Here is a 5,867-nt window from a genome sequence, read left to right as displayed (position 1 = left end):
CATTTGTGGATTTTGGCCCCTACCTTTTTGGTGAGAATGGAGTCAGATAATTACATTCATTGGGGTCAATGGTACTTCTGGCCTTGGGTTCAATGGTGAAGAGCAACTCATTTGTGAGTTTTGCCAAAATTAAGGTGGCCTACCAAAATCAATATAAAAGCAACGGGTGCAGTTGGCATACAGATGCATCTATAGCTGTAGAGGTGAGGTGCACCTTCAAATTTTATCATGCTCTATAATTTTGATGTAAAATGCTCTTAGGATTATCTTAAAATCTATTTTTATATCTATTTATAAAATTTTAAATTTCAAAAATGGTTAAAATCAAGTAGATCTATAAACATATGAAAATCTTGAAAATGGGTGGTGTAGAAAATATGTTGTAAAATGTATTATTTCTGACATTTAAAATCTTTTTATTTTTCATGGTCATACATCTCAATGTCGAGATAATCAAAGGGTTTTTCAACATTAAATCTACATTTTCCGATGGATTTTGGAGGTGCATCTGTAGTTCTACAATATAAGGTTGCATCCTTGCATAAACTTTTTTCCAAAACCAACACTCGTTTTTGTTAATGTCAAGCTGTTGCCATCCCATACTTTTAGCGGCACATGTATGGTGGTCCCACAACACCATATTATATACTTACGTTTTGGCCTTGAAGCCAAAGTACCATCTTCGGGCTCTGTTTGTCGTTGTAGTTTTCGAATCATATGTGATTGATCTTTTGATCAATAAAATAAAAAATAAAAAATTAGAAAAGAAGGAAATCTAATCCTCAAAACCATAGATTTAAACATCCATCACAATGCAAAATCAATCTTGGAAGGGGATGGTAATTGGAGCATTTTTAGCTCGATTTATTTTGCCACTAATCTTAGAGATCAAAAAAGATAATTTTGAGAGATTAGAGGTCAAAATATTCCTTCAACATTAGCCAATAGCCCAAATAAACAATTTGGTACCACGGGACCACCAAATATTTTACTTTCTTTAAGAAGCAAATAAATAGTATTAATTGTTACGTTTCAGAGCTTACTCTCAATGTTACAGATTTAAACATAAGCCATTGAAATGCAAGAACCATGGAAAGCTGTAAAGATCGATAGAGATTACCTCAATGAGACTTTCTACATCTTAAATAATACGCATAAATTGACCAATATTGGTAGGATTGGACAATGTTTTCTGTTTGATCATTTTTAAATAGTTAATTGTTGTAAACTTTTTTGTAAACTTATCAAACGATGTGGAAATCAACACTATTTATCAAGCATACTACAATTTTAAGACTGCTTTATAATAAATTGTAATATACAATTACTTAGTTTGAGATAAATTTACAATTAATTGATAATTTATGAAACAAACAATTTTCCCCATGTCACTTACACTAACTTTTGCAATTTGCGACGACCAACTATTGAATAAAACAGTTACATTCTCGGATTTTCTAGGCAAAATAACAAAAGTAGAGAAAGTGATTACACTATTTTTTAAAAATATTTCTAGAAGCCAAAAGATATTCTGCTCCCTCAGGAATAGAATGCACATTTGTTCACCTCAAGATTAGAATGCGTATTTACTCCTTTAGGTAAAATCTCACCGAGGATAAATTGTAGGAACTCAAAGATTGGGGATGTGACCTTTTCAACTCATAGGTTAATTTCAATAAAAAAATTTTCTAACTCTACATCAGTGCACTTGAAAAAAAAATAATGTCTCAAAATTGGATAGATACCATTCAATTTTTAGATAGTGGAGATCAAGTGCTACAAAAATCAAATTTTAAATTTTTTTTAGAATAATCACCTAGTAATTTTAAATATTAACTGAAAGAAAAATTTTATCTAGAGCTGAGGCTCTAAACAAACAAATTGGAGTCCACCTAAAAAATTTCACTAGAAGAAGTTGTTTTGATACCCAAACATCCTCAAATTGATCATCTCAACATCAAGATGCATGGACATAAAACCAAATAGATTTCAAGTTTCGGAAATGATGCATCTTGTAACACATTTTTGGACCGTCAATTTTCAAGATTTTCAAGTTTTGATAGATTTGCTCAATTTAAATTAATTTTGAGGGAAAATTATAAAAACCCCCCAATATACACTATCTATGCAACTTACCCCATCCAATCTTTTTCTCTCACTTTTTTTTCCACAAAAACCTTTATCACTAAAAACCCCTCAACTCAAAAGGAATAAGAAAAAAAGGCTAAACTACCATTTTTTTCACACGCCCTTCTCTCTCATGTTTCCCATTTTTTAATTTACCCAATGAGCTCCGGCAGTACAAAGACACGCTCCAGCAATCCAACTTCTAGAGACGATGTGCTCCGGCAATCCCAAAGAACACTCCGACAATATATGCTTTGGAGCCACAGCGCTCTGGCAGTGTAATAGGGCGCTCTGGCAGTATATGAACGCACTCCGACGCTCTCTCCTGTTTCCCATTTTTTAATTTACCCAATGCGCTCCTGCAGTACAAAGACGCGCTCCGACAGTACAGGTTCTGGAGATGATGCGCTCCGGTAGTCCCAAAGAATGCTCCGGCAATATATGCTTTGGAGCCACAGCGTTTGGGCAATGTAATAGGGTGCAGTGTGTTCAGTGCTCCAACAGTATATAAACGCGCTCCGACGGGGTACACCTTCTGGATATATTTTGCTCCGGCAGTGTGTTTAGAGCTCTTGCAGTATATGAACGCGCTCCGACAGGGTACACCTTCTGGAGACATTTTGCTCCGGCAGTCTATAAAAGCACTTCGGCAATAGAGGCTTTAGAGCTACAATGCTCCGACAGTGTAATAGTGCGCTCCGGCAGTATATTCAACGCTCTGGTAGTATATGAACACGCTTTGGCAGTGCGTACGACAATCCTTACAAAGCGCTTTGGCGCTCGATACATACGCGCTCCGGCAATATGTTCTGGACAATTCGCGATAGCAGTTGTATACTGCGCTCCAACAATACGCTACTTGAGACCAATAGTTAACGCCAATTGATTTTTCTTGTACGGAAAGGGCATTTTTGTCCAAAAATAACAACTTTTTACCTTGGGGGGTGTTTTTGTGAAGAAAGGTTGTTTGTAGAGAAAAAAATGAGAGAAAAAGTTTGGATGGGGATAAGTTGCATAGATAGTGTATATTGGGGTTTTTTATAATTTTTCCTAATTTTGAAGTTTTAGATTTTATAATAAAAAATAAAAATATATTTTAAAGCTATTACAATAATTTTCAGGATAGAAACCACATTTTTCGATATTATTTGAAGGTACACTTTACTTTGATTGTTTAGAACCTCGGCTCTATACAAACCTCATCCATAAAAAAAAAAAAAACCATTGCAAATAAAATCTTTACGGAAGGAGTAAAAATAGAGTATGGTCTAGACGACAGGTGCCTTTTCAAAAATGACAATTCGCCAGGAGTCCATGTTGGTTATCGGAGAAGAGGCGGGGTAAAGGCGTGGACGAGACACGTGTCACGTAACGAATTCGTAGTAAGGCAGTTGTGGGGATGAGCTGGCACACCCGGAAGCATGGTTTGATCTTCGTTCGAATCCAAGTCCAACCGCCCTTTCCTTCCACCTCCCTCCCAACTTGTAAATGTATTCTAGAAAACTCTTCCATTCTCCCTCGATATATATATATACACGCTTCTCTCTCTGCCTGCTTAATTCATTCATTCATTCATTCATTCATCACGAGTTACAACTCTATCTCCCTCTATATATCCCCTTCTCTCTCTGCCTTTGCTTCGGGTTCTGAACTTTGTTATTCTCGCCTCTCTGTCTCTCTCTCTCTCTTTCCTTTTATTCGTTCTTCGCTTTTCTCTCTAAAATTCCTGCCTTCTCCACCCGGCGTTCCCGTCGGTTTTCTTTTATTTGTGATTCAGCTCTTTCTCATTCATTCATTCATTCATCACGAGTTACAACTCTATCTCCCTCTATATATCCCCTTCTCTCTCTGCCTTTGCTTCGGGTTCTGAACTTTGTTATTCTCGCCTCTCTCTCTCTCTCTCTCTCTTTCCTTTTATTCGTTCTTCGCTTTTCTCTCTAAAATTCCTGCCTTCTCCACCCGGCGTTCCCGTCGGTTTTCTTTTATTTGTGATTCAGCTCTTTCTCATTCATTCATTCATTCATCACGAGTTACAACTCTATCTCCCTCTATATATCCCCTTCTCTCTCTGCCTTTGCTTCGGGTTCTGAACTTTGTTATTCTCGCCTCTCTCTCTCTCTCTCTCTCTCTCTCTCTCTCTCTCTTTTCTTTTATTCGTTCTTCGCTTTTCTCTCTAAAATTCCTGCCTTCTCCACCCGGCGTTCCCGTCGGTTTTCTTTTATTTGTGATTCAGCTCTTTCTCATTCATTCATTCATTCATCACGAGTTACAACTCTATCTCCCTCTATATATCCCCTTCTCTCTCTGCCTTTGCTTCGGGTTCTGAACTTTGTTATTCTCGCCTCTCTCTCTCTCTCTGTCTCTCTCTTCTTTTATTCGTTCTTCGCTTTTCTCTCTAAAATTCCTGCCTTCTCCACCCGGCGTTCCCGTCGGTTTTCTTTTATTTGTGATTCAGCTCTTTCTCATTCATTCATTCATTCATCACGAGTTACAACTCTATCTCCCTCTATATATCCCCTTCTCTCTCTGCCTTTGCTTCGGGTTCTGAACTTTGTTATTCTCGCCTCTCTCTCTCTCTCTCTCTCTCTCTCTCTCTCTCTCTCTCTTTTCTTTTATTCGTTCTTCGCTTTTCTCTCTAAAATTCCTGCCTTCTCCACCCGGCGTTCCCGTCGGTTTTCTTTTATTTGTGATTCAGCTCTTTCTCATTCATTCATTCATTCATCACGAGTTACAACTCTATCTCCCTCTATATATCCCCTTCTCTCTCTGCCTTTGCTTCGGGTTCTGAACTTTGTTATTCTCGCCTCTCTCTCTCTCTGTCTCTCTCTTCTTTTATTCGTTCTTCGCTTTTCTCTCTAAAATTGCTGCCTTCTCCACCAGGCGTTCCCGTCGGTTTTCTTTTATTTGTGATTCAGCTCTTTCTCCTGTCGAAATCTGTGTTGGTTTTGGATTTCCTCTTATAGCGTTGGGAGGTCCACGATTGACCGTGTCGGTTATGGCCAAGGGCGCCTTATTCTTTAACAGGAATCACCATCAAGATCAAAACTGCCATCGAAAGCCATACCAAGTATGCCTCTCTCTCGTTTCTTTGTTTTTGTGTGTTGTGTGATAATTTTGTTGAGTATGTTTGAATTGGATTATTAACTATCTTTTTTTTTGGTAGGGTTTGCTGGTTCAGGATGAGATTAAAGAAAGGGGCAAGGAAGAGAAGAAGGAGAGGATTAGGGATTTGGGAAGGCCAAGATTCGCACCTGAATTTGATCGCTTGTGTTGTTTCGAGACGATTGTTTCACATCAGCGACACCCACCTCCCTCCTAGAAGGTGCCCCAACTGTTTAGGAATTTTTCCATACACTTGTAAATCCATTTAACGAAGACAGAGAAAATTAGTTTACTTTGATTCTCTCTCTCTTTCTTTATAAATTCTTTGGTTAATTCATTGTGGAAGCGATCGAGGGGATGTAATTTCGGATAATTATTCTCTCCACAAATTATTTGGTTGATTCATTGTAGAAGCAGTTGAGGGAGATGAAATTTTGGATAATTATTAGAGGTTTATGGCATATGGAAAAATTAGCAGGCTTAAGGTGCCAGGGTAAATGGGTTGAAACCGATGCTAGGAAAATTAAGGGAGGTCTTTTTTATACAGAAATTTTAAAATGTTTCAAAATTTTTACTGAGGTCCTTAAAATATAGAATTAAGGTTCATCTCTAAACTCTTTTGAACAAAGTCGTTTTGT

The 5,867-nt window shown here is 37.6% G+C and overlaps 1 long non-coding RNA gene across 1 annotated transcript; it reads left to right on the top strand.

Annotated features, from left to right (window-relative positions):
- The first annotated feature begins 4,131 nt into the window (after positions 1-4,131).
- LOC148780473 (uncharacterized) lies at positions 4,132-5,639 on the top strand. Its single transcript, XR_016039934.1, has 2 exons — positions 4,132-5,194; positions 5,291-5,639. It is a non-coding gene; the product is annotated as an uncharacterized LOC148780473 (long non-coding RNA).
- The last annotated feature ends 228 nt before the right edge of the window (positions 5,640-5,867 follow it).

The sequence above is a fragment of the Amborella trichopoda genome, chromosome 9 (genome assembly GCF_054954075.1).
Source record: "Amborella trichopoda isolate Santa Cruz 75 chromosome 9, AtrichopodaSantaCruz75HAP2 v2.0, whole genome shotgun sequence".
Classification (NCBI taxonomy): Eukaryota; Viridiplantae; Streptophyta; class Magnoliopsida; order Amborellales; family Amborellaceae; genus Amborella; species Amborella trichopoda.
This window is presented reverse-complemented; position numbering and strand designations above follow the sequence as displayed.